Source organism: Parasteatoda tepidariorum, chromosome 10, assembly GCF_982258835.1.
Source record: "Parasteatoda tepidariorum strain Cologne lab strain chromosome 10, Ptep-v5.0, whole genome shotgun sequence".
NCBI lineage: Eukaryota > Metazoa > Arthropoda > Arachnida > Araneae > Theridiidae > Parasteatoda > Parasteatoda tepidariorum.
In genome coordinates, this window is record NC_141764.1 from 69,836,616 (window position 1) to 69,852,423 (window position 15,808).

The 15,808-nt window shown below is 31.8% G+C and overlaps 1 long non-coding RNA gene across 2 annotated transcripts in view; it reads left to right on the forward strand.

Annotated features, from left to right (window-relative positions):
* Positions 1-15,593, forward strand: part of LOC139426196 (uncharacterized) — a 51,594-nt gene extending 36,001 nt beyond the window's left edge. For both annotated transcript variants that reach the window (XR_015430056.1, XR_015430055.1), the window contains 2 exons: positions 7,270-7,610; positions 15,464-15,593. This is a non-coding gene — a long non-coding RNA (uncharacterized LOC139426196). The remainder of the gene's footprint in view (positions 1-7,269; positions 7,611-15,463) is intronic.
* The last annotated feature ends 215 nt before the right edge of the window (positions 15,594-15,808 follow it).

Here is a 15,808-nt window from a genome sequence, read left to right on the forward strand (position 1 = left end):
AAAGCTTAAAATTTATTTCCACGAGCGAAAATGACTTCTGATTAATGAATTTGATTCATTTTTTTCTTCACAATACCAAATATGGAAGTATCTGTTATTTGTTTCGTCCAGATAAGGAATATAAGGTAATGAGGTAGAAAACGAAATTTTTTTTATCCTTTTTTATAGTGAAATAGAATTAAATTGATTGCATTCTCATCAACTAATACAATGTAATTGTCACATGCAAGTGATAAGAAACGTTCGTTACAGGTAGTATTGATGTTTAGTTAAAAATTTAAAACAAAGCCCATGTTCGATAAGATTATCAGATAAAATTTGATTTCAAACAAAAGTTGTGAATGTTATGAAAATGATTTCTCTTCTTATTCATCCTTTGACGCAGAATTTTTATTAAACGTATTTTTCATCACTTTTTCATTATTATTTACACTTTTTCATTGCCAATTTAATTCAAAACAAGTGAAAAGTATTAATAAATTTAGCATTTTAGTATTTTACGGTCATGCAACACAGCATGAAACACAGTTATTATTTTTTTTATTTATTTATTTAATTTAATTTTTTTTTCACGTTTAATTTAAAATCTTCCAAACATGGCTCACTTTCAAACAAGAATTTTTCGCACATTTATAGACCTCAGAGAAATAGTTATTCATCAATGAAATTTACTTAATTTACAAATTCAATCATTTATAAATTTTCGAATACGAATGAAAAAATATTTTTTCAACCTAATTTTTTGCGTTTTGTATTTTAGTAGGTAGGTAGAGCAGCACAAATGGGCTATTGGCGACGGTCTGGGAAGCATCCATGAGGATGATCCGAAGACATGCCATCGCAATTTTGAAACTCTGTAGAGGGGATGCCTCCCCTGCTTTGGTAGCCCGAAGACCTGTGCGCGAAGTGGAACACTTTATAGTAGAACAGTTTAACGACGACCGATACCGCTCACCCTCGGTCCCCACGCAGGCGGATCAAAGTGATCACTCACCCGCTTACTGACCACTGCCAGTGATGTTTCGGTGTTCCACTCGGAACCGTGTTTTTGCAATCAGTCACTGCAGGACTCATATTTTAGTACAAATATAATTCCAATAGCCTAAAACATTTTTTTCCTTTTTAAGAAACGATTAGACTGTTTTTCGTAATTGAAAAAATACAAAAATATTTTTTGCTTGTAATTAGAGTATCAAGAAATATATAAAAGGGACACCTGTATCCCATCTGCTTCAAAAGGTTAAAGCTTTTCCAATAATCTTCAATTCTTTTTTCTTTTAGTCAAGAAGTGGTACACTGTTTAAAAAAAAGAAAAATCTGTTGAAACTGATGTCGAGTGTGAGTTTAACATCCATAAGTAATAAAAAACTTTTTAAAAAAAATGTTGTCTGTAATTTGCGAAAGATAGTAATAATACTCAAATATTTTTAAAATTTCTAACTTGCTGTTTAATAAGAGTCAGCTGTATATTTTGGTATTGATAGTAATAATACTGTAATTTGAAGGGAAAAAACTGTTTTACAAAATTTAGCGAGAGCTTGTTGTCGATAGTTATATGAAACTGAAACTTTATATCTAACAAGATTCAGCTGGTACGAGTAATAATACTGACATTTTTTAAATCGACACTTTGCGAGATTTTGGTAGAAATATGAAGACTGTAATAGCACTGAAATATTCATCTTTTTTTTAAAATTTATATGCCTTTTGTTTATATATTTTAACAATAATGACGATTTTCCCTTAGTTAATAGGCAGTATTAGTTTTCAGCACATTTGTCACATCTTGACTAAATTACATTAACAGTTATATTCAGAATTTATTTAGTTTTGCTAGAATATTCATTATAATTTGAATAATGTGTTGAATTAATGTTTTCTACAATACGAAATTTATCTGTTACGATTCCTTTAGTTTCTGCCTGGTAAGTAAAATGAGTTTGGCGCAGTGAATATGGTTTAAGATATTGGTACTAAATTTCTTCATATTTCAACTGACTTAATCTGAAGAGTGTAATGCACCTAATTAATTTTTTACTTCTTAGTAAGGCCAGCTTAAATATCGTTAGGGCCTATGGGGCTAATGATTTTGCTCTTATTTTCTAAGGAAGCCTTCAATTACAATGTAAGCATCTTATTTGGTAAGAAAAATATCGTCCGGGCCTGTAAGCATCTTATTTAGTACATACTAGTAAGTACTAGTTTCAGCCATTTTAAGCCAAAAGATTAACGAATTATCAGATTTAATCTATTGAGTATGCAAAACAAAAAAGCTTCTTTTTTCAGTAATTGTTTTGAAGCTCGATTTTTAATTTTTAGGTCAGGAGGCCACAAATATGCATAGGCTTTGGTCTCAAATTATAGGCCCGAAGGTATTGAAAAAAGTCATTATGGGAGTGCATAATCTACGATATTCATTTACATCTAAACAAGCATTTACTTAAATTTCTGAGAAACAAAGATTTAATTCGTATGTTAAACATTATCAATATCAAGAGCCGTGATGGCGTTCGCCTACCAAGGAGGTGAACCGGGTTCGAATCCCAGCCATTGCTGGTCAATACGAGTTCCGCATACGGCTTGCTCCAACCACAGCGCTGATGTAAAATATCCTCAGTGGTAAACGGATCATGGGTTAGAGTCCTCGCTAGGCTAACCGGGGGAGTTTTTCGTGGTTTTCCTCTCCATGTAACGCAAATGCGGGTTAGCTTCATCAAACAGTTCTCCACGGAGGCACATTTCTCCCTTATACTTGATCCAGGAGTTCCCTGATCTTCTGGGTTGGGTTCAAAATTACAAGGCTACGGAGTTGAACATTAGTAGTCGTAAACTCGAAAAATTGGGTCGGCTGTTCAACGACAGTAATAATGAAATAAAACATCAAAATCAAGATCAATATTATTCATCCTCGCAAGACTGTTAAAGACAATGTAAAAATGAAAACTGAAAATTTTATATATAGTCTGATCGATTTTTAAGAAAAGATTTGCCGGCCAGTTGAACTTTTGACAAGCAATTCAAGTTTTTTTGACCTGTAACAATAATCGTATTTTCCAACATGCTTTAAGTCGTGATAGTTGATAGTAATCCCAGCACAGCTATATCATTAGTTTATGATTTTGAGATTTGAATGAATGAAGAATCTAAGTTCCATTCATTAAAACCGGTAAACCGTGAAAAAGTAAAAAATAAGAACATAACGCCGCCTTTATCCCAATTTTTTGGCCAAAATCAATTTATAAATAGAAAACAGTTTAAAAAGTGTAAAATAAGAAATTATTTACTGAAAAAAAAGTAAAATAAATTTCCATAACTATCCACAAAAATTAATTAAAAAAAATAATAAATAAATAAAAATTAGAGCATTTCATCGAAATTTAATAGATGCATGCTTTCTAATTTTCCTAGGATAGGCAGAAGCTTAGCCTATTTTACATGATTTAGTATTAAACTTTTTCGCTAAAATTGTAGTTTCAATCTAGTCTGCTGAATTCGTTTCGAAATAACTTTAAAAGAAATGAAAAAAAAGAAAAGAAAAAGAAAGGTGTATTTTTCCAATTTACCGTTAGGAATAATTTTACACTTCAAATTAAAATGAAAAGGAAAATCGCCCACGCCCCACCCGCTACATAGCACATTCCCAAATAAGAATGAGGTTGGCGACCGAAAATGATAGTAGGAAAAATATCGATCCGTTGGTTAAAAAGGAGAATAATTTGAGTTGCAGACGAAAAAGGAAGAGAAGAAGCAGACGATAACTGAAAAGCAGCAAAATTCAGAACACTAGAGTTAAAAATTGAAATTAAGGCGATAACATCACATCTTCTATGACCGAATTCAAGAACACTAATCTTTTTGGTTTTTATTAAATATAGAAATCAACGTAAGTAAGTTAAATGAAAAACACGACTATAAAATTTAAAGAACAGTTTCGCATGCAAACAACATATCCCACACTTCAGTTAATAACGATGACCTAATTCTATTTTATAATGCAGCAGACAGTTAAAAACATGTTTTCGAAAACTGCGAATTATTGATACAGGAACCAAGTTCTAAAAATGCAAAATAAGTGTGAACTGTTTGAATTGGGGATCCAAGCTCAGAAAATACAAAATTCTACTTTGGTTAGTCTTCTTTTAATTATTTATTTATTTATTATTAATAATATTATTAATATTATTATTAATATTATTATTAATATTAATAATATTATTAGCAATATACTTCGCAATTCAAGCTTATTCTTGCCCCTAAGTATTTCCATAAAAGAGTGAAAAAATTAAACACTTTCAAAGCTTTATAAATTGTAACGCATGGTTAGTTTTCATTTATACGTATAAATACTTTTGTCCACAAAAATAATACTTATGCTTTAATCGCCGCCCATAATACCCTTTTAATTTTAGTATCCTTGATAAAAATGAAGTAAAAAAATTATACACTTTGAAATAAAAAATTATACACTTCACAAATTAATATTTAAATAAGGAAAAACGAAAACGCTATCGAAATCGATGAATTTCTGTCAAGGAAGTATAAAGAATCTATAAATTTTTGATTGTCGGTTAAAACTTAGGTTTTTCTAATCCGACTTTCTCTTTTTTTTTTTCTTTCGAAATTAAACAAGTTTTAATGTTTTTAATCCCTCGACTGTTTGATTTAGATAAAATTTTTGTTTTTTTCCGAGATGACGTCATTTTTGTTGCTGAAGTAGTTCATTTACGTTGCACTAGAGCTGCAAAGTGGGCTATTGGCGGCGGTCTGGGAAACATCCCTGAGGATGATCCGGAGACATGCCATCACAATTTTGATCCCCTGCTTGATCCTCTGCAGAGGGGATGGCACCCCTGCTTTGGTAGCCCGGTGAACTGGGTGCGAAGTCGAGCACTTTACGGTAGAACAGTTAAACGAGGACCAATACCGCACACCCTCGGTCCCTACTCAGACAGATCCCAGTGGTCACCCACCCGCACACTGACCGCAGCCGGTGATACTTGACTTCGGTGATCTGCTGGGAACCGTGTCTTAACGATCAGTCCACTGCGGGACGACGGTCGTACTAATGTCTGTTCGTTCTACAGTGAACTGATCGTTAACAGACGGTTCCTATCGGATCTCCGAAGTCCAGTATCACTGACTGCGGTCAGTGTGCGGGTGGGTGACCACTTGGATCAATCTGCGTAGGGACCGAGGATGTGCGGTATTGGTCCTCGTTAAATTGTTCTACTTTAAAGTGCTCGACTTCGCGTGCAAGTCGTCGAGCTACCGAAGCGGTCATCCTTTCTACAGAGGATCATAATTGTGATGGCGTGTCTTCGGATCATCCTCAGGGATGTTTCCCAGACAGTCGCCAATAGCCCATTGTACGGCTCTAGTGCAAAGTAAGTGAACTTAAACAAAAACAATGTCTGTTACGATATAAAAATGTAAAGATGAAAGCCAGAGACGTAAATTACATCCCCTCAAACCACGCAGTGCGGGCGAGGTTTGAAAACTCTCACTCCACTATGAGTTAAATAAGAAATTATTTTTATTTATAAGATATTTTTAATTCACTTTATAAGTAACTCTCAAATAAACTTTAAATCTAATTGCTGTTAAAACAGTGAGTTATTTTTTCGTATTATTCAGATAAATTTAATTTTAAAGTGGCAAGTGTATACAATGGTTTAAGCCAGCACCTTTTACTTATTTTCGCCCTTTCATCGCATACGATTTTCAGTATCTTAAATTAGAATAAAATCACTGATTATTAAAAATTTGAATATTTCTTCATCACAATACTTTTGTTTAATAATATAGTTTTAGTTTTAATAATTAATTAATTATTTTTTAGCAAATCGAAGATTACACGTACCACCTCATTCTAGGTACGCCAACGCTTAGGTCGAGTATAAAAATGAGATCTAGATATTCAATACTATAAAATGTTAAATAGTACTATAACTGAGTACTGAGCAGTAGTGGCTCAGGGAATTGAGCGTTCGACTCCTAATGAGGCGACACAGGTTCGAATTTAAGTGGTGGCTGGTGGACACGAATTCTACTCCTGGCTCGTACCGACCACAGTGCTCACGTAAAATATCCTCGTGGGCTAGAGTCCCCTTGTCATCGGGATAACCGTAAGAGATCTTCGTGGTTTTTTGCTCCAAGTAACGCAATGCAGGTAAGTTCCATCAAATAATCCTCCACGAAGGCTGGTTTATCCAAATGATTCATACAGGAGTTTCCTTGTTTTCTGGGTCGAATTTAGAATTACAAGGCTACGGAGTTGAACTCTGATAGTTGTAAACTCAGTTATCTGTTTAAAACCGGTTATAAAATAAACTAACTGAGTACTATTTTATATCTTCGATGAAGATCTACGTTTCTACGTTTAAAATGACGTTTTCTACTACTAGAACTACTAGAAACGTAGAAAACTACGTCTTCTACATTTAAAATTAAGTGCGAGTCATAGTCAAGTACTCATAACCGTAATTGTATGGTTCACAAAAAATTTATTTTCCTTAATTTTGATTTTGGATTCAAAAAGTCCGGCTGTTGGCGGAGCTGTTAACGTGCCTGACTGCGAAGCCAATGGCTACGGGTTCGAATCCCGCTCAGGCCATGGATGTTTCTCTCTGTGTGTTATCCTTTGTTGTTTGAGATGTGTGAATGTTGCCAACCCTATGAACGGGTAAGTGTGGGGTGAGTAATGTTACTCGCCTCCATGACTTTGATCAGAAGGTGCTCACCAGGCAACGCAAAATGAATAACACTTCTGGCACTTTCCATAGCGAGGAAAGGTAAGTTCAGTGCCTGCCGTTAAAAAAAAAAAAAAAAGATTTATATATATATATAAAGAAAAAAAAAACAGTCTATTTTGAAGCTACTCCAAAAAATTTATTTTAAATTTAATTCGATTTTTTTTAAATTTTTAATGAAAGATTTCTAGATACAGAAAATAAAGGTGGTATTTTATTTTGTCTCGCGCAAATGCATGAGTGAGGGCTTAAATTATTATTTATTCACTTACAGCATAATTTTCTCATTCAATTTTCAATTGAATATATATAATTTAATTTTACTTCTGCGTATGCACTGGATGTTATTTTGACAACATTATTAACAACACAACAACATAAACAGCACAACCATTAAATTTCTGAGTCAAATGTTTTGACAATGGGTAACTAACTATAATTAAGCTTTGTTTATTTAAGATATTCCGATTTGAGATTATAATTGGACTCTAATAAATATATATATATTTTTTTTCCCTAGATTTAATTCCAGAACAAGGTCTGTATCAAGGTCAAAGAAGCGTGCCCTTGAATTATTCCTGGCCTTGAGTCACTGAACTTTCGATTCCAGTTTCGGTATACGAACTCTGTCACCCGTGAACGCCAGGGTTTTCTTTCTTCTCAGGGAGTGATCGAGAGAGGGGTGGAGTACCTTCTTTTAAAATGCACGCTCTGCATGCGATTGATGAAGCCGGTGCAGAAAAAGGAAATGGTGATGTGGATGGCTGCGATTTGATTTTTAGAAATGAAAATCGGATCAGTGGGACATTAATGGAATTGTGGAAAAAAGGTTTTGCTTGGTTTGTTGACTTTGGATTAAGGGTAATTAAATAATGGTTTATTCATAGTTTAATTCAAAACCAGACTCATGATTGTGAGAAAAAAATAGTTTTGAGATTGGAAACTCTGATATGATAATACCATTTTCTTTTCACCCACGACTGTTAAAATTTATAGCCCGATAGGTAACTTCACAGAATGCTCGGCGTTTCATTTTACTTTAATGCCAGCGTTAAACAACCGATTGATATCGGATTTGCAGCTATTAAAAAAGTTCAACTTCGTAGTCTTGGAATTTTGAACCCTACCCAGAAGCCAAGTGAACTTATGTATAAAATCTCCCCTTTACTTCCGGCAAACTCACCTCCTTTTTGGAATAAAAGTAACCCATGTCTGCATGCCAAAGAGAGGAAAAACACGAAAATCTTTCATGCCTATAACCCAACGTTAAGAGAACTTATAACTTATGATCCCTCTACCGCTATGGATAGTTTTCATCAGCACTGTGTGAGCTGTATATGAATTGATTCCTGATCATTAAGATACCAACCTGGGTGATCTGATTGTAACCTTTGTATAAAGTACTCGTTGATTTAATTAAAAAAAACTGCAAAATAACTGCAGTTAGTGAGCTGAGCTGACCACGGTGAGGGTTAAAATAATATTTAAAATAATTTTTATATAGGATAGACTGAGTGCAAATCAGAAATTTTGATGTGCTTAATTTTTTTTGGACTGTTACTATAATAATAAGAAGGTAATTAAGAAGTTAATAATACCAGTAATTATAACTATAACTTGTTACTGGTATTATTAACTTTTTACTTATCTTGTTATGTTTAATGGTAGGTGAATAAAAAAAATAAATAAAAAAAAACAAGTTTAACGGTTTGCTTATCAAAACTTGCTCAATCTAAAATACTATTTTGAATTTACATAACCTAAAAGGCTTTTGACGAAAAAAGCTACCCAAAATAATCGTAGATATAATAATATTTATTTATCTTAAAACAACCAGACTGTTTTTTTATACGTGATCCAAGTGCCTGGATGTGTAAAGCTTTCTTGTCTCGCAAACGAAGTTTTTACAGTTGGATCAAGCTGATCTGAAAAACTAAATTCGAACCATCTAAACAAATCGAAGAGTCATATTTTTAACCTTAATCAAAAGAAGAAAAAAAATATTTCTTGGAAAAATAAATAGTTTAGAGAGAATGTAACATTCGTAAGATGCCGTTAAAAAAAAACATAAACTTTTTTTTATGGCTTTATTTGTCATCAATAGTAAGTAAAGCGTAACTCTCCCATAATGTTTACATAAGATATTTTTTACTGCGATCTCTTCCCGGAAAAAGCAGTTTCAATTATTTTTGCAGAACATGGGACTTTTTTTTATATAGGGAATGTAGTGTATATTGCCCATATACCTGAGGATTGAAAATACTCCCCTTACCCTTTTGACAGCAAAAATATATAAATTCCGTATCCTTCCTTGCATAATACTTGATTTTCCTCTTAGCTATCAATGTGAGAATCAGTTTTTTAATAATAACCTTAACATTAGTATTATATTTCTGCGGAATAAAGAAAGTACTAAAAGTAAAAATATGAAATCCTCCCCGAAAACTATTTTTTAATATATGGAAAAAAAACTCGAAAACTCAACTTAATATTTCGCTAATGTGCTGTGCGATAGTGGCTCAACTAAAAAAACACGCGTTTTGCACTAAAAACAGGTGTAAATATGAAAAGTCACATTCTTTTCAGCAGCAAGAAGAATAATATTCATACAATTGTATTTTGTAGAGCGTTCGCCTTCCAGTGAGTTGAACCCGGTTCGAATTCCAGCGATGGATGGTTGATACGAATTCCCTATCCACACCAGCCATAGTGCTGACGTAAAATATCCTCGGTGGTTGAGGAATCATGGTTTGGAGTCCCCTAGCCGTTAGGCTAAAGTTGGGAGCTTTTCGTGGTTTTCCTCTCCATGTAACGCAAATGCGGGTTAGATCTATCAAAAAAGTTCTCCGCGAAAGCAAATTTCTCTCAATACTTTATCCGGGAGTCTCCTTGTCTTCTGAACTGGGTTCAAAATTACAAAGCTACCAAATTGAACATTAGTAGTCGTAAACCCAAGACATTGGATCGACTGTTCAACGATGGTTATAGAATTGTATTTTGTAAAATATTTGCTGAATACAGAATAAATTAATAGCTAATTAATAAATTAAGTAATTACTGCATGTGCTTGACCTGTTCTGAAATTGATAAAATTTTAGAGAAAAGAATTGTTAACGATAATAAATTCCAAATTTATGTCGAAATAACATTCTTCTGAACTCATGAGGGAATTTCATGATCGTCCCTAATACGGAACCATGGGCTATAATTGGTTATTGACAGAGAAATCCCGTATAAAATTTTCATTTCGCATTTCCAAGAAAATATTGAATAACCATGCAAGCCACAACTTAAAATTCTGTAATCTGCGCACTATACATGGTAAGGAAACCCATGATTCATTGATCAAATCAAATAAATAAAAAAATATTAATAATAAAATTCAACGTATCCACGTCACAACTTAATAGGAATATCGTCATGGACTTGTAAGGCCAGAGAGTAAGCGCGGTGAATCACTAAAACAACCCCGTGCTTGACCTAATAAACAAAGGGCAGCAAATCTCTTTCGCGCCAATTAATCTCTCTTGACATTTTGTATTAATTTATCTCAATCAAGTGAGAAAATAACTGTCCCTTGCTGCATAAACAGGTTGAAGTGGGTTTGCCAAAAAGGGCAACATTCCCAGAGTTCCATCTTCCATAGTGGCATCCACGCAGCAATATACTTGGGTTATGAAAGAGAAACCGAAAGTGTGTGTCTGCAGACCTTGACTTCATCCTTTCTTGACAGCTATCTTTTTATTATTTTTTATTTTGTCATTGAAATAAATAAGGAAACAAGGAGTAGAAGTTGTAATTGCTTGTTCTAGTACGTTCAGTCGGTACGAGGTTACAGCGCCTTTTTTGTACACTTGTTGAATGCGTCGCCAATTTGAGATTTTTTTTTTACCTATTGTGTAACATAGATATTACTCAAGGGATCAATTTTTTGCTGATTTTAAACAGAAAATTGATCTTGCTTAATTGTGGTGTGGAGATTTTAGATCTGAGATTTGTTTTGCTCCTAAAGTTATATTTCTTTTAGTCTATCTTTTTGTCGAAATATACAAATTTCAAAACGTTATACATAACAGGGTGATTGAGTAAATGTTGCGTTTAACTTCTAGGGGAGTTAGGGCACATCATCAGGATTAAAATTTCATAGGTAGGTAGGTACCCATACCCGGAAATGTAGTCATACACCACTAGGGGCACTTCCCTGTTATGACCTGTTCAGAAGCTCTCGAAAATCATTTTCTTATAGGATAAAGTCCCTAGCGGCGCATAGCAACATATCCGGGCATGGGTTCCTATGCGATTTTAATCCTGATGATGTGCCGTAGCTCTCCTTGAAGCTGGTCATAACATTTATGTGACCCTGTGATATAGATAACGTTTTTAATCAAATATAATACATTTCGGCAAAAAAATGTCATTTAAGAAAAAAAAGCTGTTGCTTGAAAAGAGAAACAGATTGCAGATTTGAAATCAGCTAGATAGAAGCATCCAAGATCTGCTAAAAAAAATCTCATGTAACAGAAGAAATTTTTTTTTCTCTAGTCTTATCTTTTCTAAAATTAGCAAATAACTGAAGCTGACTTGCAGATCATATACAAGGTGTTCTCTAATCACCTCTCTTAACGTATGTTTTTTAATCTTGACACGAAGCTAATAAAAGAAATAAATAGCTAAGCAAATTTCGACATCTTGAGGAAAACGGGATTAAAAACATCAAAACCCATTTAACTGCTGGGAGAAATTTGAATGCGTTTTTTGATAATTGCCTTCCACATCTTCTCAAGGAAATAGGCGTTGATTTTTTTAATTTTGTTTTCCTTATTAGTGGTTAGTCTGATAATATTTCTGTTTATTTCTCACTTAAACAGTAAATTGCGACCTTTTATGTGTAGTTCGATCGTTATAGGCGCATTTTTACTGGCCAGAAATTCATTTGGTATGATTCAAAGATTTCTTTATCCTTAATTTAAAGGTATTTACTAGAAAATATTTATTTTTTACCTGTTCATATTAGTCTCCTCTATTACTACGTTTTTTATTTTGATAATTATTCCAAATTAAAGACTTAAAACTAAGAGCGATTTTAGTTTATTATTAAGTAATCCTACCACATTATTTTATCAAGCGATATTTAATGATAAACATACTCAAATCGGTATCTGAATTTATGAGTCATTTTTCAATATATTTTTATCACAAGTTTTGTGTGAAATTGATTCATGTCGACAACTACAATTAAAATAATAAGTTGCAAATTATTATTAGGCTATTTGCTCTATTTCTGAATAATCTCTTTGCAAAAATCATTTGAAAAAAACTTTTTTTTAAGTTACTAATAGTAAGAATTTAAAAAACAAAATTCTAAAGGAAATTGCAATATGATTAGGTTTAAATTTTTATCGGGAACTGAAACCGTAAAACCAAATGTGTGTAAATGCAATAAAGCCTTTTAATAACTTCAAACTGAATACTTTTCAATTTAAATGTAACAATCAGCAATGTAATAAAAAATAATAATTTCAGTCATTATGTGAATTGATGAGCGGAGCGAGCAGGGAGCAGGACCAGATAGTTTATAAAAATATGAATAGAAAATACGAATTGATGTTGTGTCTATTCAAAGAATCAGATGATTCATGAAACTCATGAAAATAATTTCAGAGGAAATCATAACATTCACTATTTTCTAGAAGTATTTTCTCCAACTCCAGACGTAATATTCTCGGAAATCGTATAATTCTATCACAACTGATTACACAAGGATTTCTTAAACTCTAAGTTCGTGATACATTAAAAATTACGTCTAATTTTCTAAAGGTTAAATGATCTCTAAATGGTGCCTTTCAAATAGATTATGTGGCAATCTTGCCATGTTGCAGTTTGAAAAATTGATGAGTTCTCACAAATTAACCTATGCGATGTGTAAAAGAGTTGAGTATTTTATACCAACTCATATTAAGATCGACAACTTTGGTGTTGTTTTTCCTCCTAGAACTATAATTATAATAATACAGTCAAACCCCGCTATAGTGAACCTTCAAGGGACAGGAAATTTCGGTTCACTATAACCGGGAGTTCACTATATCCATACTGCGAACAATTTTAACTAAGTTTTCCGAACTGCTCCTTTTTATTACATTATTTAAATAACTGACCAATAAAAAGAAATACAAAAATTATTAGAAAAGAATATGTAGTAACAAAAAATGTGTTAACTTTTATTATTCATTACTCTTCGTCTTGCGTACAAAAAATTTAGGGATGGCCTTTATTTAGGGATGGGAAACTGAGATAGAAGAAGCAAATAAGAAAAAATACTTATGGCAACATTCCAAACAATAGATGGTTTTAAAAACTGGTAAATGTATTTTATTTAGAAATTTCAAAAATACCAAAAAATGAAGAAAAAAAATCAGTCGAAGACAGAAAAAAGTTTATAATATCCAATTTCCTCTCACTATATCCACAAAAAATGATATTATATGTGTATAGCAAGGCACGGGAGCGAACATTTCGTTCACTATATACGGGAGTTCACTATAAACCATGTTCACTATAACGGGGTTTGACTGTATAACTCTAAATTTAACTTTGAATACTCGAACATCTTAAACCAAATTATATAGAACTGGACTCTAAATAAACTCGGAGTAACGATTGAAAAAGTCTACTATTCAGAGGGAAATTTAAAGAAGTTGAAATTTAAAATGATAAATAGTTTGTTAAAAAAATTTGACTTTAAACCTAACAAAAAAAGAGACTAAAACTTAGGAGCAACATAATTTTTCATAACAAAAGTAACATAACAAATAAAAAAAGTTATTGTAGATCTAATCAAAACTTAAAAATTTTTTTTGAACATTAATTTATGTAGTCCTAATTCATGTAGTCTATGCCAACAATTATGTAGTCTGAAATCTACATCCTTTTTTTTTAAATACCCGACTTCTCTTAACTAAAAATTAACGCCTCGTTTGTTTTATACATATTTCCCTAAACAACAAAAAGTGTTCATTTGAGCCAGGACTAAACAGATTCTTACAAAATGTACCAGATTTTATCAAATTATACATTTTTATATTTTTCTACGCCTTCTCTCATAGAATTACTGCGAGTATTATTTGTTTACAGAACCTAAAGAGCTGCTTATATTTTTAAATATATTTTATTTGGTCTTTTCAGGTTGATTTAGTTTCTTCCGTAAAATATGTTTAAATCGATATTGTTTTAGTCAAGAAAATATGTCAGAAAACGCATAACATTACGATTGTTGTAAGTCAACCGTTTAACTTAATCTGAAGAGAAATGCATTTTTGCTAGTTTTATTCTTCTGACTTTTATCGGGTTAAAGAAGCTGTCTAAATTCTGCTAAATTAGTGGCAAAAGAAAATTTGTGTTTTTTTTTACTTATAACTGAAATGTTCAAATAATTTTTAATTGTGAAATTGTACTTCCCATTTTTAAAGCAGATTTTATAGCATGAATATAAAAAATAAATGAAAAAATAAAATTAAATAAAAATCAGTAAATGAATAATAATAAATAAACAAAAACAAATAGATAAAAATAAACAAACAAATAAAGCAATAATAAATACCATTTTTTTTCTATTATTGTAAATTGTTATTGTTGAATTATTGCTCATACCAATACTCATTTGCCAATTTTGTTCCAATTCAGTTATTCAAAATAAATTATTTCTAAAAATTTAATGTAGCTGAATTGATTTAGAAATATTATCTGCAACAAAGCTGCAAATTTATTTTTATTTAAACATTTAGTTCTGTTTTTCTGAGACCATTCGTAAATATTTTAAGCGTCTCTGTGTCCTCTACAATATTACTTCGATATAAATTTTTATGTTTTTGTAGTTAATACAAAAAGAATTACGTGAAATTTGAAAGTAATTTGCTCGAAAAAAAATTTTTTTCTTTCTGTGCTACAGATAATTTATGTTAGAAAAGTTAATTTAAATAGAATTCTCACTTTTTCACTGCGCATAGTTACTTCACAAAGTATAATTTAAGATTTTGGAATGGCCGCTGGGTTAGTTTTGCAAAATCGTAACATTCACTAAGTAAATCCGTAGCCTCAACGGTTTTTTACTATGCAATAACAACTTTTTTTCATAAATATTACGATGAAAATCCGTAACTGGTACGGATTTTCCTGCAAACAAACAAACGGTAAACATTGGTTTTTACAGTAACAAAACAAGTTTTTACCACTAAATTAAATATGTTGTCTCAACAGACCAAATCAGTAATTACATACACATCAAGCATAGTTAACACTAGAATTATATCAAATTGTTTGACATAATTTAATTAATGAGTATTATTCATTTTTTTGCCGTTATGAAATAGAAAAACGCAGCGGTTAAAATAATATGAAATCCATTAAAGTATACAGTAAAATCATTAGGAGCCGCAAATTATGTTTGTCTGAAGACACAGAAACGAAGAAAAAAAATATTATATAAATTAGGACGGTAATTACGACAATCCCGTATCTGCATTAATCAGTGCATATTTAATGAACCTATTTTTAGACCTATAAATAAAATTTTAGTTCTTTATTCAGTTCATAGTTTCATTTGTTATTATTATTATTATTGTTTAATGCATCCCCCAAAATTTTGCCTTTTATTATTAAAAATACTCTAGAAAACTTATTCATACACCAAACAAATTTATTGTTTTTTTTTCTTTCAGAATTTTCAATTGATAGAAAAAGCTGATATTATTTGTATTAGCTCCCAGAAGAGAGTTTGAAGAACTGAAAATGTGGTGATTCATTCTGTAGTGATTCATTAAACACTTATTAAAGTGATTGTTGTTTCTATCATTTCTTCTTTCAGTGGTAACAAGATTTTTCATCTTTTATTTACTTTCACGTGTCTAATTTTTATATTGCTTGCGTATGAGTAATATCTAAAAATTATCTAGCAAACTTGAGCAACTGCAGCCAATATTTTTTTTGGACAAAATCGATTCCAATCTTCATCCGTAGCGAAAAAAAAGAAGAATTTTTTTATTATTTAAATGCAGACGATATTT